A 24,909-nucleotide genomic window follows, 5' to 3' on the forward strand; every position below is an offset into this window, starting at 1 on the left:
GACCCCCTCCCACCACCATGGGGTGGTATTCCTGGACCCCCTGAGGTACCAGGGTGCACAGAAAGGACTCCCATTCATTACCGGACAGGGAGATCCACTCTTCTTCAGGGATGAAAAGGGGGTGTGCTTTACCTGGCGGGTCAAGCAGCTGCTTGGAGCACTGCTCCTGTAGTTGGGAGACCGTGGGAGTGCTGGCCTGGGCAGGACTTCCCTGTAGTTTTTGCCTTTCCTCTCATAAGACTTATGAGACTGTCAAAAATTGCTTTCGCCGATTGTATTGCAAACCGGCGGAAGCGGGGTATTGGGAAAAGTTTTCAACTAGCAATAATCGCGCCTCGGCTAAACCTCACAGGCTACGATACTGCCACTGCGCAAAGCTGACGGTTGCCAGGCAACCGCGGGGATCCTATGGAAATCGTTATCGATCGTCTCATGGCATGTCGTTGCGGTAACGCTTCATATTTGTCGTCTTCTTCTTCTAGCTTGAGGTTTTGAAGAATTTCATGACAGACAAGGGCTCCGTTGGGAACAAAGGGCGTTGTGAGAAAACCGTTGCTTATTTTCAGCAGCAGAAATACAACCCTTTAAATACAAGATGACAGAACAATGACGAAGGGCGTGCCGGGAGGAACTCATGCACTACAGAGGAAAGGGGGCGGGCACGTACAGTTCACATTCAAGCCACAAGTACTCTTCTCGGATGTTACACAAACAAATCCTAACGTCTTGAAAGCATTGCAGCATGTTTGTGTCCCACTTCCCGTGGCTGCAGGACGACTGACACGAACGGACAAACACAATCTGTGGCGTTTAGCGTGACATAGTCTTGCAGGCATCGTGCTGTCTCACTGCAATACTATACCGCTGGAGGAAACAGTCCATCTGGCCATGAAACTCATTTGAACGTCTAGCTACAGCAACTAACAATATCATGATTTATTCAGGATGTGTGGAATCAGCACGTCCCGGAGACAGCTTCCGAAATCGTGAGCATTCTCTGGTGGTGTCCTGCAGGGCGCCTGTGGGCGTGCGTTGGTGGTATAGTGGTGAGCATAGCTGCCTTCCAAGCAGTTGACCCGGGTTCGATTCCCGGCCAACGCAGTGCCGATTGGTTCCAAATGCTGTCATGAGCCTTGGATTGTGACTAGCAAAGCGAAGCCTTTTGAAAGAGCAAAACGGAATTGAAGGAGAATCTTACAGGGGATTCTGAGCGGTGTCTGCATACACGCAGTCCGATACGGGTGCTGAAAGCTTGAGCTACTCTCAATGTCATGCTGCCTTTCCCCGGAGTAAATCTGTTACATTGAAAGAATGCTTCTGGCAGGTTCAAAAAGGGACCCTTGTTAATAGGAGAAATCAATGATTTCGAATGAATTCTGTATGCGTTAAAAGACAGCTATACACAGAAAACATGCCGGACACTGCTCATGATGTCTCAGTGCGTTTTTCCAAGCCATCTGACAAAGCCCGCCCACTGAAAACTGCAGCACATCGTGTAAAGACGTTCAACTTTGTAACTACTGCACGCACAGGAAGCAGAATAAATTCCTCTTTTCAAACTGTCAAAGGTTTGCTTTGCGAACGCTGCAGGACATCGCACAATCTCTTTTGAACGGGGACAAACCATTTCTTATGGGGCGCAGTAAGTACAGACGTTTAAAAAGCTCCACTCATGCCGACGATGCAGCATGAAGAAGCGCAACCTAACGTTTGACAGACAAAAGCCGGGCGCCGCTACGAGCAATATGAAATCAAACTGACAGCACACGGCGTTTCGCGCTGACTCAAAAGTGATCTCGACAGACGCTGTTCTCTGCATAACGCTGAAAGAGCTAAAGAGCGTTTCTGTTGAGACGTAACAAGCTCGTTTCTTTCTACCATGATGTCACCATGACCAAATCTGTCTTTAAACACCTTGCTCAGTCTCTGACGAGACTGTCAAAAATTGCTTTCGCCGATTGTATTGCAAACCGGCGGAAGCGGGGTATTGGGAAAAGTTTTCAACTAGCAATAATCGCGCCTCGGCTAAACCTCACAGGCTACGATACTGCCACTGCGCAAAGCTGACGGTTGCCAGGCAACCGCGGGGATCCTATGGAAATCGTTATCGATCGTCTCATGGCATGTCGTTGCGGTAACGCTTCATATTTGTCGTCTTCTTCTTCTAGCTTGAGGTTTTGAAGAATTTCATGACAGACAAGGGCTCCGTTGGGAACAAAGGGCGTTGTGAGAAAACCGTTGCTTATTTTCAGCAGCAGAAATACAAGCCTTTAAATACAAGATGACAGAACAATGACGAAGGGCGTGCCGGGAGGAACTCATGCACTACAGAGGAAAGGGGGCGGGCACGTACAGTTCACATTCAAGCCACAAGTACTCTTCTCGGATGTTACACAAACAAATCCTAACGTCTTGAAAGCATTGCAGCATGTTTGTGTCCCACTTCCCGTGGCTGCAGGACGACTGACACGAACGGACAAACACAATCTGTGGCGTTTAGCGTGACATAGTCTTGCAGGCATCGTGCTGTCTCACTGCAATACTATACCGCTGGAGGAAACAGTCCATCTGGCCATGAAACTCATTTGAACGTCTAGCTACAGCAACTAACAATATCATGATTTATTCAGGATGTGTGGAATCAGCACGTCCCGGAGACAGCTTCCGAAATCGTGAGCATTCTCTGGTGGTGTCCTGCAGGGCGCCTGTGGGCGTGCGTTGGTGGTATAGTGGTGAGCATAGCTGCCTTCCAAGCAGTTGACCCGGGTTCGATTCCCGGCCAACGCAGTGCCGATTGGTTCCAAATGCTGTCATGAGCCTTGGATTGTGACTAGCAAAGCGAAGCCTTTTGAAAGAGCAAAACGGAATTGAAGGAGAATCTTACAGGGGATTCTGAGCGGTGTCTGCATACACGCAGTCCGATACGGGTGCTGAAAGCTTGAGCTACTTTCAATGTCATGCTGCCTTTCCCCGGAGTAAATCTGTTACATTGAAAGAATGCTTCTGGCAGGTTCAAAAAGGGACCCTTGTTAATAGGAGAAATCAATGATTTCGAATGAATTCTGTATGCGTTAAAAGACAGCTATACACAGAAAACATGCCGGACACTGCTCGTGATGTCTCAGTGCGTTTTTCCAAGCCATCTGACAAAGCCCGCCCACTGAAAACTGCAGCACATCGTGTAAAGACGTTCAACTTTGTAACTACTGCACGCACAGGAAGCAGAATAAATTCCTCTTTTCAAACTGTCAAAGGTTTGCTTTGCGAACGCTGCAGGACATCGCACAATCTCTTTTGAACGGGGACAAACCATTTCTTATGGGGCGCAGTAAGTACAGACGTTTAAAAAGCTCCACTCATGCCGACGATGCAGCATGAAGAAGCGCAACCTAACGTTTGACAGACAAAAGCCGGGCGCCGCTACGAGCAATATGAAATCAAACTGACAGCACACGGCGTTTCGCGCTGACTCAAAAGTGATCTCGACAGACGCTGTTCTCTGCATAACGCTGAAAGAGCTAAGGAGCGTTTCTGTTGAGACGTAACAAGCTCGTTTCTTTCTACCATGATGTCACCATGACCAAATCTGTCTTTAAACACCTTGCTCAGTCTCTGACGAAACTGTCAAAAATTGCTTTCGCCGATTGTATTGCAAACCGGCGGAAGCGGGGTATTGGGAAAAGTTTTCAACTAGCAATAATCGCGCCTCGGCTAAACCTCACAGGCTACGATACTGCCACTGCGCAAAGCTGACGGTTGCCAGGCAACCGCGGGGATCCTATGGAAATCGTTATCGATCGTCTCATGGCATGTCGTTGCGGTAACGCTTCATATTTGTCGTCTTCTTCTAGTTTGAGGTTTTGAAGAATTTCATGACAGACAAGGGCTCCGTCGGAAACAAAGGGCGTTGTGAGAAAACCGTTGCTTATTTTCAGCAGCAGAAATACAAGCCTTTAAATACAAGATGACAGAACAATGACGAAGGGCGTGCCGGGAGGAACTCATGCACTACAGAGGAAAGGGGGCGGGCACGTACAGTTCACATTCAAGCCACAAGTACTCTTCTCGGATGTTACACAAACAAATCCTAACGTCTTGAAAGCATTGCAGCATGTTTGTGTCCCACTTCCCGTGGTTGCAGGACGACTGACACGAACGGACAAACACAATCTGTGGCGTTTAGCGTGACATAGTCTTGCAGGCATCTTGCTGTCTCACTGCAATACTATACCGCTGGAGGAAACAGCCCGGGTTCGATGAGCCTTGGAATGTGACTAGGAAAGTGAAACCTTTTGAAAGAGGTAAAACACTGCTCAAAGGAACTGAGGGAGAATCTTACAGGGGATTCTGAGCGGTGTCTAAATAAATAAATTCTTCAGCGTCCGCGGATGGCATTTTGCAGCTGGAAACAGATGTCGACGCTTTTTGAACAGAGCACCAAAAAAGCGTCTTTTTTGAAGGTACAGGTATTGAGCATTGGTGGTTCAGTGGAAGAATTCTTGCCTGCCAAGTAAGAGGCTCGGGTTCGATTCCTGACCAATGCAGTGGCTTTTGCATGCTCACCACTATACCACCAACACACGCCCACAGGATCCCAGCAGGACACCACCAGAGAATGCTCACGATTTCGGAAGCTGTCTCCGGGACGTGCTGATTCCACACATCCTGAATAAATCATGATATTGCTGTAGCTAGACGTTCAAATGAGTTTCATGGCCAGATGGACTGTTTCCTCCAGCGGTATAGTATTGCAGTGAGACAGCACGATGCCTGCAAGACTATGTCACGCTAAACGCCACAGATTGTGTTTGTCCAAATTTGAACTTTCACAAAAGCATGCTAGCAGACAAATGCGCCTCAGAGGACTTAAGGCTGGCTTCAAGTTGGAATGATAAAGTCTCCCCGTCCGGTTAGGAAAAGGGAACTTTGTTAGACAGAAAGAAGGAAGTAACAATAACGGAGAATTGTGTGCAAGGATTTTAGAAGCTGCGCAGCCCTGCAGTTTCAATAGCCCTTTTATTCGTGTTAGATGCTGGAATTGCCTTTTTTGACGCTCTTACGAATGCGATGTCAACGAAAACAGAACAAAGCACAAAAAACCCTCAAGTCCTGCAGTTGGATAGTTGGATAGAATGCCGTTACGCGTCCAAGCCGTATTTTCAAGACGTGATTCCCTGAGTCCAAAAAATTTGTAAGTTCTTTGGATGACCTGTGGACCGATCTTTCACGATGAAGAATTCCTTAAGAAGAATAGATCTCGGCCCACCATCCCAATGCCTCCATCTCAAAACAGCAACCTCCCACTGCCCTTAGTCTGCAAGGCAGTCCTTTCAAGTGCGATGATGACGCCGGGACCTTCGTTGCCTATTGTACGAGCTGAACTTTTGTGCTCATCAATTCAACGCTCTTTCCATCAACTCATCTTGTCTTTTGACGCTTCGTGTTTTGTGCTCCTTTGACTATCGGCATATCGGGTGACTGCAAACACTGAAGTTCTTGCTTACGGAGTGTGGAACAGTGTTTTCAAGTGATCGCTTTTCTGTCATGTTGACGCCGAGTGAATCTTTCTTTGGCAACATGGGCAGGCTGACAGCAAAAGTAATGGCAAATTTCTTGACTTATTTCTGAATATGAATGTTCTTTAGAAAAGGGATGCGGCATTGCTTCTCCCCCGTGTAAAGGTCACGCATTCCAGACGTGGTTATGAGCGAACAGTTGCCGCAAGTGTTTGAAAAGAGCAAGCAGCCATGCCCCGTGTGAGGATCAAACTCAGGACCTTCAGATAAAGAGACTGACGCGCTACCAACTACGCCAACGAGGCCAGCTGCAGTGCACAGCCGGAAAGTTTGCCTCATATGGATTTCAGTCGCCCGTTCCCTAATCTTCAGACGCCCTCTGCTGGATGTTGCATTTGCCTTTTGATCTCACCGATACTTTTTTGGTCTGTTTCTGTTGCGAGTCCGTTTTTCAGATCTCACCTAGCACAAGTCTCTCTGGCTGAAGTGGCCTCTCTGCTTCAGCATCGTGCCCTCACTCAGCCATTAAAAACGTCACTCGGACTTCTGACATGCTGACATGAAATGTCAAGAGAGAGTGGCGGAGACGCTTAAGGCAGAGAGAAGATGAAGAGGGGGCGTGGCTGCGAAATGATTGACAGCTGCATGACGCTCTCCATGCAAGGTGTGACCACAGGCTAAAGGACACCTTTCAGCACATCAAGCTCTAAGCACACACCTGGAGGACGTGGGAAACGATCCCGCTACCTCTCGCATGCAAAGCGAGCGCTGTACCATGCAAGCTAAAGGTCTGACTGGACGAGCGAATGACGCCTCTCCCCCGTCCTCAAGCTCGCTGACAGGATAAAATAGAAAGTGCTGCCGTGGCTCATTGGTTTAGGGGTATGATTCTCGCTTAGGGTGTGGGAGGTCCCGGGTTCAACTCCCGGCTGAGCCCTTGTGTGCTCTTTTTGTCCTCGTCCACAAGACTGAGAACTGATATCCACATCACCTTGCAGCATCTGCTTATAGCAAACGATGGAATGTGACTAATGACTGAACGAGCCTGGTGAATACTCATCACGTGGCACAATGAGAGCGTGCAGTCAGCTGTCCAAGGCAGCAACCTCATTGCTCGTTCAAAAGAACACGTACTGAAAACTCATCACCACTATGTCGTAAATGAGCACCGCAATCGCTTGTTGTCATGCGTCCTTACTTGGGAAATGCAGAAGCAAAAACTGCCCTCTCTCAGCCACCGAAACGTGTGCGGCTCGCCTTGCACTCTCTGCGCCTCGCATATTTATGGAGCTGTCTGCTCTTCTTTCTGTTGAAGTACGCAAGTTACGGGGCGTACTGCAGACTATGATGTGCTCAATGACAGCTTTCAAGATTTGAAAACTATGAGCTTGATGGCTCAAGTCGAACGAATGTGGTTGTTACGCAATTGATGATCAAACGCACATATTCTAACGATTCGTGAGAGTATGTTCTAAAGGTCCCTGGCTCGATCCCGGGTTTCGGCATTTTGTTTCATCGCTCCCTTTGTTCCTCTCTCCAGCGCCCCCTGCCTAAAATGACGCGTCCCTTTCTCAGCCCGAAACGCAAGCGATACACCAGCAACAAACCGTACAGGTTTCCGTAGTGTAGTGGTTATCATGTTTGCCTAACATGCGAAAGGTCCCAGGTTCGAGACTGGATGCAAACAGCCTCTTCTTGCACGCTCCTGCACTTCACAGAGGTCTTGAACCACCAGTCATTTGTTCCCAATGTACTTCCGGTGCGTTCATGCACTCTTGTACCAAACGCACGTTTTTTCTGTACCTGGAGCCGATCATTTGCAATTGGGCTGTCCCGACAGAACAAGACGAGCTGTCGGCTCAAAAGCAGCGCAACACCTGCGAGAACAACAGAAAGATTAGTACCCAGCGGGGGCCTCTTAGTGAGCCCAAAATCTAATCAAGAATCGACTCCAGCAACAGGGCTGGGCGCATTGTTCCATACTCCGACCACTCTTGGTGTAAACAGGTCCCTCCTGGTCTCTGCATGAAATGCACTTTCCTGCGTTTGCTTTGGTGTAACTGGCTTCCCCTGCATGGGCGAATGTGAAGAAGATCCTTAGTAAGTCATTGAAGAAACCCGAGAAGAGGTCGGAGTGGCCTCTGTCGTTCATCAACGATCCAGTCAGGCAGTACTCCTCTGTAAAGCGCCGTTCGTTCACATCGATTGGCTTTTTTTTGCCTTCATTCATGCAAGTAGTAAAAGCAGACGCCCCTATTCTGCCGTGACCCAGATTTGAACCAGGGTTGTTGCGGCCACAACGCAAAGTACTGACCACTATACGATCACGGCGAGTTACCGATACACACGTGGCAGGGCGGAAAAGGCTGTGCTCTCTTCGTGTGACATAAACGGAAAAGTCCTGACGTTGCATTTCAACTGAGTCCCAGTATACATCGACCCTTCGACACTTTGAGTGACAACTCTCTTGCGTTTTCTCATATTTATGTAGTTTGCTTGCATGATGCCGGGAACAGGAGGGTTGTTCGCTGCCATATGGTCTAGTGGTTAGGATTCCTGGTTTTCACCCAGGCGGCCCTGGTTCGACTCCCGGTATGGGAACGTGTCAGTTTTGCCTCCTGCTTTCCAAAAGATCAGCACCGTGTACGAAGGAGCCGCATTAAAACTACTCGAACGTGCAAAACGTGCGAGAAGAGGGGGCGCTTGTTTCCAGCCGAAACTTCTCGCGTGTGAGACCAGCTGACCATCGCTGCAGGAGGTGGGAGGGTTACTCTGGTAGACAGGGCTGACCTTCGGCAATAGGATCTATACTCTCCAAGATGATATTTGCACTTTCTGGAGAGGCGATTTTCTCCACGTCAGCAGCCCGATTTCGTCGATTGCGTGGAGAGGGCTGTAGAATGTGACGCCGCCTTTCCTGCTCCGTCCATGACAGGCGTGCTGGTCTCTGGAGAGAGAGCACGGTCCATCAGCGCACTCCAATAAAGGCACTGGAAGCAGCTGAATCGCATTGGCGAAGCTCAGCACTGGGCCGCTGGGCATGTCTTACCACCGTTTCCGTAGTGTAGTGGTTATCACGTTCGCCTCACACGCGAAAGGTCCCCGGTTTGAAACCGGGCGAAAACAGACTTCTTTTGTCGCCACGCACAAAAGGGGATTGGGGATTCGCCTAGCGCTGTGATCGAACAGACCCACTCACCTCTTAGTGTGGCGGGATCTGCACAGTGCATGTCGCAGCGCATCCTTCTTTCACTTCAATGCGCGTCCTGATGTACCCCGGTCTCCCGCGTGACAGGTGGGGACAGGTGACAGGTCCTATAATAACGAGGAAGACATCGCTCTCTCCGACCCCCCGGCATCGTGTCCCGACCCACCGTGCTGGAAGCCGACGCGTGCTGTGATTCCTTTACGGAGCAGAAATGACAACCGAGGAGCCGAGAGATCATTTCAGCATTTCGCGTCTGAACGGAAAACACAAACGACCAACTCAGAATGACTTGCCTTTGACGCTTTTCAAAGCGTTCTTTGTGCACGACGACTGCGCCGCCTAGCAGATACAAATGGGTTGTACAACTTTGAACTAGTAAATGGAAGAGGGCTAAGCCCCCTCTCTTTTAGCCCAGGTTCGATCTGTCTCCCAGAATCACCAGGGCGCACACACACACACCCGTGCCGTTGAAGTGCTCTGCTTCATTTCTAAGGGCAACTCAACATTCACTCCTACCCCGAGTGCAGAAAAGACAGCGTCCGCAGCAACAACAGCTCAGGTCTCTGCACAGGAGCTAAGCTGCCCCCATCTCCTCTGCTCTGCGGCTCCTGCAGAGCGGAGTCCTGCCTGGAGCCGTGTTTGCAGGCGGCGGCTCCCCACGCTCTGTCTGTGCGTCGTGAAATTAATTAATAACGTTAATAAATTTATAAAGTTAATAAAGTTATAAATTAGAAATTAATAACGATATAATTATATTCATGTACCGCAACACAAGAATAGTACACGCTGTACATTGTCTGTCGATAATGTTTCTGTAGTGCTTTAGTGGGTTAGGTTCCTGACTTCCATGTCACACGGTCTATGATTGAATCCCATGGAACTATGACTTTATTTTTTAACAAACATTTCTTTGAAAAAATGAAACGTTTCCCTTGGTCAGAGATTAAATAAAACCTCACTTTTTTAGGTTTTACTGTGCAGAGTGAGGTTTTACCTCACTTTTTTTGAGCAGAAGGTTTACTGTGACCTGAGAAGGGCCGGCATCCAATCACGGTGGTAAATACACACAAGCTCTCACTCATCTGAGCTACACGGCTACCAAGATGATCTCGGGTGCGCCGAGCTGGTACGGAACATATTGAACTGATCGATGGCGAATTGTCTCTCAGACAGGCTTTTCACCTCTAAGCTCCCTGACTGACAGTGATCAGCTAGGTAGTGAAACAGTCAGCTGCTTCTAAGCCTTAAACAGCTGCATCTCGGCGCTTCCACGGAGAGATGATTTTAAAGCCGAACATCACCCATTGGGAACACCTTACTATCACTAGTTTAAGAGACTCTTAAGGTCTTGCAGAGGTGCCTGTCTAATAGCATGCGCTTTGCAAGCTATAGGTGTTTAGGCTGAGGCAGAATGCCTGTTAACAAAATGTTTTTCTAAAGGGGCCTCGCACTCTTTTCCAAGCAATGGTCACCATCCCCACAATGTAGTCATGTCCTAGGACGTCACCTGTTAGTCTCCATTTGTCTGCCACCAACATTTTAGGTTACGGGGTCACAACCGCACCCCGGAGAGCATAGGAGCCGTTGGCGTTCTGGCTGCGCAGATTGGGCTGAAGGTGGGGCGCTTGAATCTCGCTGTTGGAGGCCGTCTGAAACTGACCCAAGCCTTTCCCTTGAATTAAATGTAAATAAGAAATGAACCCCAGATGCACATGGAATCAATCACGTGTTTCCTTTGAGCCGTTTCAAAGACTGCTCCAGAGTTTACCTTGCACAGATGCGCAAAGATTAATGATGGGGGTGCACGCTTCCAGGCGCCTTACAACTGTAGGGACTGATTAGAGACAATTCGTAGCGTGTACTCATTTCTCTCTATTCCCCGTGTTGCAGTGGTAGGATGACATAAATTCCTGCTTCGACACGTAACGGCAATATAATCAAGTGCAGGAGCTGAGGGCTTTAGTTTTGTTTCGTTTTCCATGGCGTTCGTAAGCGCGCAAATCAAAGGCAATTCCTGCGTCTAACACGAATGTAAATGCTTTTGAAAGTGCAGTGTGGTGCAGCTTGTAAAAACCATTTGTGGTTTGTTGATGTTTTTTCTGTCTGCCAAAGTTGCATTTTGACATCCGGACTGGGGGACTTTATCATTTGAACGTGAAGCCAGCCTTAAACCCTCTGAGGCGTGTCTGTCTGCCGGCACGAATCTTGTGAAAGGTATTTTTTTTTTTAACGGAGAGCGACTTTAAAAAGGTTTCCGCAGCCACCTCGCACTCCGTGTTAGATTATAGGAGGAATGCGGCGGCAGCGAGCTCGCTTTTGTCGTGGCCGAGTGGTTAAGTGCGTTGGGGCTTCCCCGCGCAGGTTCGGAATTTACCGACTCCGGCGTCTGCCGCACGTCGCCTTGTGCCTGCGCGGCAAAGGCAAAGTGCCGTTTCTCCTTTCCCGGTACTATAAAAACGCTAAATCGCTTGGACCCGCTGCCATTGAAAGCAATTCTTCAGATAACCACACATTTTGCGTTCGCACCTCTGGTGGCTTATGCCTTTGAAAACCTAATGAATAAAGCTGAAAGAACCGACACGATATGTAGGTGCTCGTAAACCACGCAGTAAAGAACTGTTAACAGCAAGGGTTTCAGTGGGTTAACTGAGGAGAAGGCGTGATCGCTAATTGTTGACTTTTTATTTGGTGTTAGAAACACTCTTACTGTGCATGACGTGCAACAAATGTAGCCACAGAAATTGCATCACGCTTTCATGTATGCTATTGCAGACACCAACGTTGCCTAGATAGAAAACCGAAATAGCCGTGGGTTTGCTTGCTGGTCTGAAGGATCTCTCTTCGAATCTCTATCATTTGTCAATGGAAGTAAAAGGCGCTGAAATCTCATACGTTCAGAATCAAACCCGCAGCTGTTGTTCGACTTTATTTCTTGACTAATTACAACTGAGTGTCGCATGAGCAGTTACGTAAACTTGTCTGATATATTTGAACACAAATGCCGTTCTTCAATTAAAACTAACAGTACATTGTCAGGGACATTCAGTTCTATACAAACAAGAGACAGACAAGAGAACATTTAGTATATAATAGACAGAAAGAGGTTCGAATCCTGCCGACTACGTTGTCCACCTCCTGTCGTTGTGTTTCGGCGCAAGCAAAGAAGCGCCCCTGTTCGGTGTTCCTGGTGGTTTTAAAATGCCAAATTGCTTGTACCCGCTCCCTTGCAAATAAGTTCTTCAGCGTCCGCGAATGGCATTTTACAGCTGGAAGCAGATGTCGACGCTTTTTGCACAGAGCACCAAAAAAGCGTCTTTTTTGAAGGCCCGTAAGTAGCACAGACTGCTTAGGGAGTAGCCCGATGCGTTTAAAAACGACCCGAGCCAGGCAGGAGTCGAACCTGCAATCTCCTGAGCCGTAGTCAGACGCGTTATCCATTGCGCCACTGGCCCTGGTGTGACATTGCAGGACTGTAACCCAGTGAGATCAGCACTGCAACTAGTAAAATATTACCCCCGGTTCATTCTTTTCTAAAAGTGAGAAACACCTGTTTTCTTCATTTTGTCTGTTTTAAAACCATATCTCTTTAAACCAAACCAAGAGTTTGTCTTTTGCACTGATATTCTGATTCATTTCGATTTCAAAGAAAAAAAAACATTATCTTCCAAAGCATCATAAAATTGTCCCTTCTTCCAGACTCTACTTCTCTCTTGTAGTAGTACAGCAGACCTTTCCAGGTGAGCAGATCACAGAGTCCGAAATGAGCTTCCTCCATCAAGCAAAGTACCTGAACATGACTCTGTCTTCATAAAAGCGCCCCTGTAATAAAGACATTAAATCCGAAACCAAGAGGGCAGTTGCCTACTGAAGTTCAAGAAGTCATCAATTTTAACCTAGCAACACATTAAAGGCTGCATCTATACAAGTACGATTCTAGAAATGCTCACCAGATTACATTTTAAGAAGGAACTGCGCTTCAGGTTCCGCCGAGATCTTAACTCGGATGGCAGGATTCAGAGTCCGGAGTGCGGACTGATGGCGCACGGAGGGTCCACATACTGTGGATCCCTCAGTGATCTTCCGCGTGTTCAAACAGCCAGCGTGTGACTCCCCTGTCCCCGTGACCTCATTGCTCTGCTCTCGCCTCTGTGCAGCCGAGCCGGACTCATGGTAAAGTGGAAAAAAATATGCCCTCAACGTGAGATTTACTCTGGAGCGAGGATAGACGTTACCTTTTTATCGTTGAACAGGATGTATGTGATGTGGCGACTAGGTTCAATTTTGTATCCTCTTTAAAAGATTAAGGACTGGGGTGAGCGTGATTTACCACCCTTTCAGCTAAGAACCCGACGTGCGGACCGTTTAAGCTGCATAGACTCGGTCGTTTAACTCTTCTCCATTAGCAGGGTTAAGGTTAAAGAAAAAAACATTGCTGACTTCTTTTTTTTTTTTGCTAGCCGCAAGCGCTGATTAGGAAGGTTTGTATTTCATGTTTTGCAAGTTGCATCCATTTTAAGAAAATCAAGTCGTTCAAGACAGGAAATGAATGCTTGCATTTAATTAAGTCTAGCCGAAGGCAGTTGTCCATAATGACCAGTTCTGTTCGAGAAGACAGAACAAAAAAGGCACCGCTGGGATTCTGAACTAGGGTTTCCTGTTTACTAGACAGGCGCCTTAAGCAACTAAGCCACGGCGTCCCAGGAAAGCTGTCCTTTTGCAGCCACTTGGACACACCACTCAGACACATCTGCATTCGGTGTGTGCTCCGCCTGCTCGCTGAGCAAGTTGCCACCTTTACATACAATAGCAACATCAACACCAAGAGAAAGGGTGACAAATGGCTTTTATCTGGAACTTTTCATGTCCAAGGAGCTCAATGTGCTTTCTGTGTACAACAGGGCCACTGAACTCCACACTGGCCACTGAACCACAGCAGTGGCTTGCTGGCTTGACATCTCCCAAGGAAAATGTTGAAATCGCATGTGGAACATGAAAATGACCCTCGAGTATGAGGGAAAAAAAAGAAAAAGATCATTTGGAGTGCGCCAACCCATGTCCGGACAGCCCAGTGTCGTTGACGAGGTGGCCGAGTGGTTAAGGCGATGGACTGCTAATCCATTGTGCTCTGCACGCATGGGTTCGAATCCCATCCTCGTCGTTCTCCATGTCTGACACGTGTGCCCGTTCAGCGTTGGCACTCCTGTCGTTTGCTCAGGTTCTAGAGCCGTACATTTTCTAGCGGTGGCTGAACATGGTATAGTAGGCTAACGTCAGTCTCAAGCAGTAACAGTAACGGTATTTACGTGCCGCTGCTGCCAAGTGGCTCTGGGTTGAGACTGCGGTTTCACTTACTCGCAACGCAAACGGAGAAAGCGGTTTTTGACAGTCTCTTGAGAGACTGCACTAGGTGTTTAGGGATAGACTTTGTCAGTTCCCCCTGGGATGGTGGCCTCTCAAATAGTTTGTGATTCCTCTAGACGTTTCTACAGTAGAAGCCTGCTTCGTGGCTTAAATCCAAGCTAAGGAAACGAGTTAGAGGTCTGATGCAGAACTGCGAATTCAATGAAGGGGAACAATACAGTACATTGCACTGTATGTGTGAGGAAAGCTGCCCCCTTCAGTCCCTTGTTGACCGAACAGAGGACTGTAAAGGATACCGCCAAGAAACTTAAGGTTGCTGGTTGGAATCCAGCTCCAAAGAAGCCCCTTTGGGTGTTATGTCATCAAAAAGTAAGAACAGCGAATCTCCCTTTGATCAAAAGCGCAACAGAGCTGTTTTCCGTGGAGCAGGTTTCAGAGCCGTAGACCTGTTTTATTTGTAGGGCAGGGCGCATTCCCAAACGCGAATCTCCTGTTTTAGAAATGCTTTGGGCGGCGTGAAGTGAAAATAAGAAGTGGGCTCCAGATGCACATGGAAGCAATCAAGTGTTTCATCCGAGCTGTTTCAAAGACTGCCCAAGAGCTTTCCTTTCACAGAGGCGCAACGATTAATGATGGGGGTGCACCCTTCAATGCGCCTTACGACTCTAGGGAGTGATTGAGACGATTCGTAGCGTGTGCTCATTTCTTTCTATTCCCCGTGTTGCAGTGGTAGGATGACGTAAATTACTGCTTTGACACGTATCGGCATTATAATCAAGTGCAGGAGCTGAGCCACGGCGCCCCAGGAGTGTTGTCCTTTTGCAGCCACTTGGACACACCTTTAGAAAAACATTTTGTTAACAGGCATTCTGCCTCAGCCTAAACACCTATAGCTTGCAAAGTGCATGCTATTAGACAGGCACCTCTGCAAGACCTTAAGAGTCTCTTAAACTAGTGATAGTAAGGTGTTCCCAATGGGCGATGTTCGGCTTTCAAATCATCTCTCCGTGGAAGCGCCGAGATGCAGCTGTTTAAGGCTTAGAAGCAGCTGACTGTTTCACTACCTAGCTGATCACTGTCAGTCAGGGAGCTTAGAGGTGAAAAGCCTGTCTGAGAGACAATTCGCCGTCGATCAGTTCAATATGTTCCGTACCAGCTCGGCGCACCCGAGATCATCTTGGTAGCCGTGTAGCTCATATGAGTGAGAGCGTGTGTGTGTACCACCGTGATTGGATGCCGGCCCTTCTCAGGTAACAGTAAACCTTCTGCTAAAAAAAAGTGAGGTAAAACCTCACTCTGCACAGTAAAACCTCAAAAAAAGTGAGGTTTTATTTAATCTCTGACCAAGGGAAATTGTTTCATTTTTTCAAAGAAATGTTTGTTAAAAAATAAAGTCATAGTTCCATGGGATTCAATCATAGACCATGTGACATAGAAGTCAGGAACCTAACCCACAGCGCCACCAGCACAGTCACATGCTGAGTGCTGAAAAAGCACTACAGAAACATTATCGACAGACAATGTACAGTGTGTACTATTCTTGTGTTGCGGTACATGAATATAATTATATCGTTATTAATTTCTAATTTATAACTTTATTAACTTTATAAATTAACTTTATAAATTTATTAATTAATTTCACGACGCACAGACAGGGCGCGGGGAGCCGCCGCCTGCAAACACAGCTCCAGGCAGGACTCCACTCCGCAGGAGCCGCAGAGCAGAGGAGATGGGGGCAGCTTAGCTCCTGTGCAGAGACCTGAGCTGCTGTTGCTGCAGACACTGTCTTTTCTGCACGGGGTAGGAGTGAATGTTGAGTTGCCCTTAGAAATGAAGCAGAGCACTTCAACGGCACGGGTGTGTGTGTGTGCGCCCTGGTGATTCTGGGAGACAGATCGAACCTGGGCTAAAAGAGAGGGGGCTTAGCCCCTCTTCCATTTGCTAGTTCAAAGTTGTACAACCCATTTGTATCTGCTAGGCGGCGCAGTCGTCGTGCACAAAGAACGCTTTGAAAAGCGTCAAAGGCAAGTCATTCTGAGTTGGTCATTTGTGTTTTCCGTTCAGACGCGAAATGCTGAAATGATCTCTCGGCTCCTCGGTTGTCATTTCTGCTCCGTAAAGGAATCACAGCACACATCGTTTTCCAGCACGGTGGGTCGGGACACGATGCCGGGGGTCGGAGAGAGCGATGTCTTCCTCGTTAGTATAGGACCTGTCACCTGTCCCCACCTGTCACGCGGGAGACCGGGGTACATCAGGACGCGCATTGAAGTGAAAGCAGGATGCGCTGCGACATGCACTGTGCAGATCCCGCCACACTAAGAGGTGAGTGGGTCTGTTCGATCACAGCACTAGGCGAATCCCCAATCCCCTTTTGTGCGTGGCGACAAAAGAAGTCTGAAGTCTGTTTCCACCCGGGGACCTTTCGCGTGTGAGGCAAACGTGATAACCACTACACTACGGAAACGGTGGTAAGATGTGCCCAGCGGCCCAGCGCTGAGCTTCGCCAATGCGATTCAGCTGCTTCCAGTGCCTTTATTGGTGTGCGCTGATGGACCGTGCTCTCTCTCCAGAGTCCAGCACGCCTGTCATGGACGGTGCAGGAAAGGCGGCGCCACATTCTACAGCCCTCTCCACGCAATCGACGAAATCGGGCTACTGAAGTGGAGAAAATCGCCTCTCCAGAAAGTGCAAATATCATCTTGGAGAGTATAAATCCTATTGCCAAAGGTCAGCCCTGTCTACCAGAGTAACTCTCCCACCTCCTGCAGCGATGGTCAGCTCTGGCCGCCTGGGTGAAAACCAGGAATCCTAACCGCTAGGATATAGGAGCGCACAACCCTGCTGTTCCGGGCATCATGCAAGCAAACTACAGAAATATTAGAAAACACGCAAGAGAGTTGTCACTCAGAGTGTCGAAGGGTCGATGTATACTGGGGCTCAGTTGAAATGCAACGTCAGGACTTTTCCGAATTATGTCACATGAAGAAAGCACAGCCTTTTCCGCCCTGCCACGTGTGTATCGGTAACTCGCCGTGATCGTATAGTGGTCAGTACTTTGCGTTGTGGCCGCAACAACCCCGGTTCGAATCGGGGTCACGGCAGAATAGGGGCGTCTGCTTTTACTACTTGCACGAATGAAGGCAAAAAAAAGCCAATCGATGTGAACGAACGGCGCTTTACAGAGGAGTACTGCCTGACTGGATCGTTGATGAACGACAGAGGCCACTCCGACCTCTTCTCGGGTTTCTTCAATGACTTACTAAGGATCTTCTTCACATTCGCCCATGCAGGGGAAGCCAGTTACACCAAAGCAAACGCAGGAAAGTGCAATTCAAGCAGAGACCAGGAGGGACTTGTTTACACCGAGAGTGGTCGGAGAATGGAACAATGCGCCCAGCCCTGTTGCTGGAGCCGATTCTTGATGAGATCTTGGGCTCACTAAGAAGCCCCCGCTGGATGCTAATCTTTCTGTTGTTCTTGCAGGTCCTGCGCTGCTTTTGAGCCGACAGAGCTCGTCCTGGTCTGTCGGCACAGCCCAATTGCAAATGATCGGCTCCGCGTACAGAAGGAACGTGCGTTTGGTACAAGAGTGCATGAAGGCACCGGAAATACATTGGGAACAAATGACCGGTCGCTCAATACCTCTGTGAAGTACAGGAGCGTGCAAATCGAGGCTGTTTCCGCCCGGTCTCGAACCGGGGACCTTTCGCGTGTTAGGCAAACGTGATAACCACTACACTACGGAAACCTGTAGTGTTTGCTGCTGGTGTATCGCTTGCGTTTCGGGCTGAGAAAGGGACGCGTCATTTTAGGCAGGGGGCGCTGGAGAGAGGAACAAAGGGAGCGATGAAACAAAATGCCGAAACCCGGGATTGAGCCAAGGATCTTTAGAACATACTCTCACGAATCGTTAGAATATGTGCGTTTGATCATCAATTGCGTAACAACCACATTCGTTCGACTTGAGCCATCAAGCTCATAGTTTTCAAATCTTGAAAGCTGTCATTGAGCACATCATAGTCTGCAGTACGCCACGTAACTTGCGTACTTCAACAGAAAGAAGAGCAGACAGCTCCATAAATATGCGAGGCGCAGAGAGTGCAAGGCGAGCCGCACACGTTTCGGTGGCTGAGAGAGGGCAGTTTTTGCTTCTGCATTTCCCAAGTAAGGACGCATGACAACAAGCGATTGCGGTGCTCATTTACGACATAGTGGTGATGAGTTTTCAGTACGTGTTCTTTTGAACGAGCAATGAGGTTGCTGCCTTGGACAGCTGACTGCACGCTCTCATTGTGCCACGTGATGAGTATTCACCAGGCTCGTTCAGTCATTAGTCACATTCCATCGTTTGCCATAAGCAGATGCTGCAAGGTGATGTGGATATCAGTTCCCAGTCTTGTGGACGAGGACAAAAAGAACACACAAGGGCTCATCCACGAGTTGAACCCAGGACCTCCCACACCTTAAGCGAGAATCATACCCCTAAACCAATGAGCCACGGCAGCACTTTCCATTTTATTCTGTCAGCCAGCTTGAGGACGGGGGAGAGGCGTCATTCGCTCGTCCAGTCAGACCTTCATCAATAAGTCAAGAAAGCCGCAATTACACGACTGCCTTGCAGACGAAGGGCAGTGAACTGCACCCGGTAAGAGGGGAACAAGCGGCACTAGGCGACACCGAGGCATGAGCCCCAGCGAGGGGGGTTAGCTTGCATGGTACGGCGCTCGCTTTGCATGCGAGAGGTAGCGGGATCGTTTCCCACGTCCTCCAGGTGTGTGCTTAGAGCTTGATGTGCCGAAAGGTGTCCTTTAGCCTGTGGTCACACCTTGCATGGAGAGCGTCATGCAGCTGTCAATCATTTCACAGCCACGCCCCCTCTTCATCTTCTCTCTGCCTTAAGCGTCTCCGCCACTCTCTCTTGACATTTCATGTCAGCATGTCAGAAGTCCGAGTGACGTTTTTAATGGCTGAGTGAGGGCACGATGCTGAAGCAGAGAGGCCACTTCAGCCAGAGAGACTTGTGCTAGGTGAGATCTGAAAAACAGACTCGCAACAGAAACAGACCAAAAAAGTATCGGTGAGATCAAAAGGCAAATGCAACATCCAGCAGAGGGCGTCTGAAGATTAGGGAACGGGCGACTGAAATCCATATGAGGCAAACTTTCCGGCTGTGCACTGCAGCTGGCCTCGTTGGCGTAGTTGGTAGCGCATCAGTCTCTTTATCTGAAGGTCCTGAGTTTGATCCTCACACGGGGCATGGCTGCTTGCTCTTTTCAAACACTTGCGGCAACTGTTCGCTCATAACCACGTCTGGAATGCGTGACCTTTACACGGGGGAGAAGCAACGCCGCATCCCTTTTCTAAAGAACATTCATATTCAGAAATAAGTCAAGAAATTTGCCATTACTTTTGCTGTCAGCCTGCCCATGTTGCCAAAGAAAGATTCACTCGGCGTCAACATGACAGAACAGCGATCACTTGAAAACACTGTTCCACACTCCGTAAGCAAGAACTTCAGTGTTTGCAGTCACCCGATATGCCGATAGTCAAAGGAGCACAAAACACGAAGCGTCAAAAGACAAGATGAGTTGATGGAAAGAGCGTTGAATTGATGAGCACAAAAGTTCAGCTCGTACAATAGGCAACGAAGGTCCCGGCGTCATCATCGCACTTGAAAGGACTGCCTTGCAGACTAAGGGCAGTGGGAGGTTGCTGTTTTGAGATGGAGGCATTGGGATGGTGGGCCGAGATCTATTCTTCTTAAGGAATTCTTCATCGTGAAAGATCGGTCCACAGATCATCCAAAGAACTTACAAATTTTTGGGACTCAGGGAATCACGTCTTGAAAATACGGCTTGGACGCGTAACGGCATTCTATCCAACTATCCAACTGCAGGACTTGAGGGTTTTTTGTGCTTTGTTCTGTTTTCGTTGACATCGCATTCGTAAGAGCGTCAAAAAAAGGCAATTCCAGCATCTAACACGAATAAAAGGGCTATTGAAACTGCAGGGCTGCGCAGCTTCTAAAATCCTTGCACACAATTCTCCGTTATTGTTACTTCCTTCTTTCTGTCTAACAAAGTTCCCTTTTCCTGACCGGACGGGGAGACTATCATTCCAACTTGAAGCCAGCCTTAAGTTCTCCGAGGCGCATTTGTCTGCTAGCATGCATTTTGTGAAATTTTTTTTTGTTGTTGTTAAACCAAAAGCGACTTTGAAAAAGGTTTCCACCGCCGCCCGGCACTCTATGTTAGACTGTATCAAGAAAGCAGCGCGCGCTGCAGCCGTGGCCGAGTGGTTAGGGCGATGGATTAGAAAGCCGTCGGGGTCTCCCTGCGAAGCTTCGAGTCCTGCCGCCTACGGTGTCGTCGTGTGTCTGCGCAACAAAGGAAAAGCACCCGTTTCGCTTTTCCCGCGACTTTTAAAACACGAATGATCTGGATTTCTACATGAATGGCTCTTAAAATGTGATCTGATCTTCATCTGACGCATAATAATAAATAAAGACAGTCCTGTTTAACAAACAACAAACAACATTTTACATTGTCAATTGTACAATTGTTTTTTTTCTTATTATCCTACCTAGCAGCAGCATGTAGAGAGAGAGAGCAATATTGGTCCCGGCACTGATCCGTCTGGTACCCCAAATTGAACTGGTGACGTTGATGAAGCAGTACAATTATTAGATATTTGAACATAATGAAAACGATGAGTAAAATGTGAAGTAAACCACTGAAGGACGGTTCCAGATAAGCCAACCTCAAACTCAAGCCTGTGTAACAAAACAGAGAGGTCAACCGTGTCAAAGGCAGCTCTAAGATCTAGAAGCACAAGCACTGTTGCATTCCCCGCATCAGTAGCTAAGAGAATATCATTTACGACTCTCGTTAATGCAGTTTCAGAAACCAGACTGAAATTTCTCAATTATATTATTTGAATCCAGATACGATTGACGTTGGGCAACAACTATTCTTTCAAGACTTTTAGATTGAAATGGGACCTTTGAGACAGGCCTGTAGTTGTTAAGAACTTGTGGATCCAAATTTGACTTCTTAAGGAGCGGTCTAACAACTGCTACCTTAAATTGATCAGGTACAACGCCTGACGCAAGCGATGCATTCATCATACTAATTATAGGTCCTGCCAGTCCTTCGAGGGAATCTTTGACTAGCTGAGTGGGGATGGGATCTAGCGAACAGGTGGTTGACTTTGTCTTACGTCTGTGTTCATGAGTCCACCATAAGAAGAAATCTGAACAGGAGTGGTGATCATCCGAGGTCACCACGGAGGAAACCACTGCTCTCCCCAACAAAAAAACCACCACTGCCCCTCTCAAGTTTGCTAAAGACCACATGGATGTTCCACAGCAACTCCTGGAACAATGTTCTGTGGACAGACGTGACAAAAGTTGAACTTGTTGGTAAATGTGCACAGCGTTATGTTTGGAGATAACAAAACACTGCATACCAACTCCAAAACCTCATCCCACCTGGGAAGCATGGCGGAGGCTGTACGGCTTGCAATCATCGAGGGACCGATGAATTCCAAGATGTATCAGGAAATTCTACAGCAGAATGTCAGGGTGTCTGCCTGTGATCTAAAACTCGAAAGACGCTGGGTCATGCAGCATGACAAAAATAAAGGAGTACATCAACAACAGAGTGGCTGAAACAGAAGAAATTCCGTATTTTGGGATGGCCAAGTAAGAGTCCTGACCCCAATCCCATTGAAGTGCTGTGGCATGATCTGAAGCAGGCCGTTCAGCGCAAGACATCCCAAAAATATACATGAACTGAAACAGTTTTGCATAGAGGAATAGGCCAAAATACCTCCTAACCGCTGCTCAGGTCTGACCAGCCGCTACAGAAAGTGGGGGTTGAGGTTTTTGTCAATAAAGGAGGTTCCACTAGCTCCTTAATATAAGGGTTCACGTACTTTTTCCATCAATGACCTTGATTGTTTAAAACATTTGTTAAAACAGCAATGTCAAATGTTGGGCGTGTGTTGTTTGTTAAATCAGACTCTCTTTATTGATTATTATGACTTAGATAAAGATAAGATCACATGTTAGGAGCCATTCATGCAGAAATCCACATCATTCCGAAGGGCTGTTTACAAAAGTTTTTCTTCCAACTGTATGTGAGAGAAAAGCAGAGCCGCTCACTGAGTAAGGTGGGGTTGTAGCTTCGCAAATTGCAAGGACATTTGTACTCTCAAAAGGGGACAGGAGCACCCCAGATGGGACTCGAACCCACAATCCCTGGCTTAGAGTGCCAGTGCCTTAGCCATTAGGCCACTGCGCCACACTGGGTGAGGTTGATCACGCTGATGAAGAGCCAGTTTTTTTTTCCTTTGCTTTTTCAAAGGGATCCCCAAAAATAAGGGAAGTTAGGCAGCAGAAGGTTTACTGTGACCTGAGAAGGACCGGCATCCAATCACGGTGGTACACACACACACGCTCTCAATCATCTGAGCTACATGGCTACCAAGATGATCTCAGGTGCGCCGAGCTGGTACGGAACATATTGAACTGATCGACGGCGAATTGTCTCTCAGACAGGCTTTTCACCTCTGAGCTCCCTGACTGACAGTGATCAGCTAGGTAGTGAAACAGTCAGGTGCTTCTAAGCCTTAAACAGCTGCATCTCGGCGCTTCCAAGGAGAGATGATTTGAAAGCCGAACATCGCCCATTGGGAACACCTTACTATCACTAGTTTAAGAGACTCTTAAGGTCTTGCAGAGGTGCCTGTCTAATAGCATGCGCTTTTCAAGCTATAGGTGTTTAGGCTGAGGCAGAATGCCTGTTAACAAAATGTTTTTCTAAAGGGGCCTCGCACTCTTTTCCAAGCAATGGTCACCATCCCCACCGAGTGTCACAATGTAGTCATGTCCTAGGACGTCACCTGTTAGTCTCCATTTGTCTGCCACCAACACTTTAGGTTACGGGGTCACAACCGCACCCCGGAGCGCAGAGGAGCCGTTGGCGTTCTGGTGGCGCAGATTGGGCTGAAGGTGGGGCGCTTGAATCTCGCTGTTGGAGGCCGTCTGAAACTGACCCAAGCCTTTCCCTTGAATTAAATGTAAATAAGATATGAACCCCAGATGCACATGGAATCAATCACGTGTTTCCTTTGAGCCGTTTCAAAGACTGCTCCAGAGTTTACCTTGCACAGATGCGCAAAGATTAATGATGGGGGTGCATGCTTCCAGGCGCCTTACAACTGTAGGGACTGATTAGAGACAATTCGTAGCGTGTGTTCGTTTCCATATACGCCCCGTGTTGCAATGGTAGGATGAAGTCAAATACGGCTTGGACGTGTAACGGCATTCTATCCAACTGCAGGACTTGAGGGTTTTTTTGTGCTTTGTTCTGTTTTCGTTGACATCGCATTCGTAAGAGCGTCAAAAAAAGGTAATTCCAGCATATAACAGCCAGCCTTAAGTCCTCTGAGGCGCATTTGTCTGCTAGCATGCTTTTGTGAAAGTTCAAATTTGGACAAACACAATCTGTGGCGTTTAGCGTGACATAGTCTTGCAGGCATCGTGCTGTCTCACTGCAATACTATACCACTGGAGGAAACAGTCCATCTGGCCATGAAACTCATTTGAACGTCTAGCTACAGCAACTAACAATATCATGATTTATTCAGGATGTGTGGAATCAGAACATCCCGGAGACAGCTTCCGAAATCGTGAGCATTCTCTGGTGGTGTCCTGCTGGGATCCTGTGGGCGTGTGTTGGTGGTATAGTGGTGAGCATGCAAAAGCCACTGCATTGGCCAGGAATCGAACCCGAGCCTCTTACTTGGCAGGCAAGAATTCTTCCACTGAACCACCAATGCTCAATGCCTGTACCTTCAAAAAAGACGCTTTTTTGGTGCTCTGTTCAAAAAGCGTCGACATCTGTTTCCAGCTGCAAAATGCCATCCGCAGACACTGAAGAATTTATTTATTTAGACACCGCTCAGAATCCCCTGTAAGATTCTCCCTCAGTTCCTTTGAGCAGTGTTTTACCTCTTTCAAAAGGCTTCACTTTCCTAGTCACATTCCAAGGCTCATCGAATCCGGGCTGTTTCCTCCAGCGGTATAGTATTGCAGTGAGACAGCACGATGCCTGCAAGACTATGTCACGCTAAACGCCACAGATTGTGTTTGTCCGTTCGTGTCAGTCGTCCTGCAACCACGGGAAGTGGGACACAAACATGCTGCAATGCTTTCAGGACGTTAGGATTTGTTTATGCAACATCCGAGAAGAGTACTTGTGGCTTGAATGTGAACTGTACGTGCCCGCCCCCTTTCCTCTGTAGTGCATGAGTTCCTCCCGGCATGCCCTTCGTCATTGTTCTGTCATCTTGTATTTAAAGGGTTGTATTTCTGCTGCTGAAAATAAGCAACGGTTTTCTCACAACGCCCTTTGTTTCCGACGGAGCCCTTGTCTGTCATGAAATTCTTCAAAACCTCAAGCTAGAAGAAGAAGACGACAAATATGAAGCGTTACAGCAACGACATGCCATGAGACGATTGATAACGATTTCCGTAGGATCCCCGCGGTTGCCTGGCAACCGTCAGCTTTGCGCAGTGGCAGTATCGTAGCCTGTGAGGTTTAGCCGAGGCGCGATTATTACTAGTTGAAAAATTTTCCCAATATCCCCCTTCCGCCGGTTTGCAATACAATCGGCGAAAGCAATTTTTGACAGTCTCGTCAGAGACTGAGCAAGGTGTTTAAAGACAGATTTTGTCATGGTGACATCATGATAGAAAGAAACAAGCTTGTTACGTTTCCACAGAAACGCTTTTTATCTCTTTCAGCGTTATGCAGA

At 47.9% G+C, this 24,909-nt stretch overlaps 9 non-coding genes and 1 pseudogene across 9 annotated transcripts; 5 read left to right on the plus strand and 5 right to left on the minus strand.

Annotated features, from left to right (window-relative positions):
* Positions 1-230: 230 nt before the first annotated feature.
* LOC138231426 (U4 spliceosomal RNA) lies at positions 231-379 on the minus strand (annotated as a pseudogene).
* Positions 380-1,029: 650 nt separating this feature from the next.
* Positions 1,030-1,101, plus strand: trnag-ucc (transfer RNA glycine (anticodon UCC)). Its single transcript has one exon. It is a non-coding gene; the product is annotated as a tRNA-Gly (tRNA).
* Positions 1,102-1,923: 822 nt separating this feature from the next.
* On the minus strand, positions 1,924-2,065 carry LOC138231408 (U4 spliceosomal RNA). Its single transcript, XR_011186660.1, has one exon. It is a non-coding gene; the product is annotated as a U4 spliceosomal RNA (small nuclear RNA).
* A 650-nt stretch (positions 2,066-2,715) lies between these two features.
* On the plus strand, positions 2,716-2,787 carry trnag-ucc (transfer RNA glycine (anticodon UCC)). The gene has a single exon. It is a non-coding gene; the product is annotated as a tRNA-Gly (tRNA).
* Positions 2,788-3,609: 822 nt separating this feature from the next.
* LOC138231423 (U4 spliceosomal RNA) lies at positions 3,610-3,751 on the minus strand. The gene has a single exon (XR_011186676.1). It is a non-coding gene; the product is annotated as a U4 spliceosomal RNA (small nuclear RNA).
* A 4,294-nt stretch (positions 3,752-8,045) lies between these two features.
* On the plus strand, positions 8,046-8,117 carry trnae-uuc (transfer RNA glutamic acid (anticodon UUC)). The gene has a single exon. It is a non-coding gene; the product is annotated as a tRNA-Glu (tRNA).
* Positions 8,118-12,103: 3,986 nt separating this feature from the next.
* trnar-acg (transfer RNA arginine (anticodon ACG)) lies at positions 12,104-12,176 on the minus strand. The gene has a single exon. It is a non-coding gene; the product is annotated as a tRNA-Arg (tRNA).
* A 1,624-nt stretch (positions 12,177-13,800) lies between these two features.
* Positions 13,801-13,882, plus strand: trnas-gcu (transfer RNA serine (anticodon GCU)). The gene has a single exon. It is a non-coding gene; the product is annotated as a tRNA-Ser (tRNA).
* Positions 13,883-17,763: 3,881 nt separating this feature from the next.
* trnav-aac (transfer RNA valine (anticodon AAC)) lies at positions 17,764-17,836 on the minus strand. Its single transcript has one exon. It is a non-coding gene; the product is annotated as a tRNA-Val (tRNA).
* Positions 17,837-24,656: 6,820 nt separating this feature from the next.
* On the plus strand, positions 24,657-24,798 carry LOC138231447 (U4 spliceosomal RNA). The gene has a single exon (XR_011186698.1). It is a non-coding gene; the product is annotated as a U4 spliceosomal RNA (small nuclear RNA).
* Positions 24,799-24,909: the final 111 nt, after the last annotated feature.

Source organism: Lepisosteus oculatus, unplaced genomic scaffold (genome assembly GCF_040954835.1).
Source record: "Lepisosteus oculatus isolate fLepOcu1 unplaced genomic scaffold, fLepOcu1.hap2 HAP2_SCAFFOLD_60, whole genome shotgun sequence".
Lineage (NCBI taxonomy): Eukaryota > Metazoa > Chordata > Actinopteri > Semionotiformes > Lepisosteidae > Lepisosteus > Lepisosteus oculatus.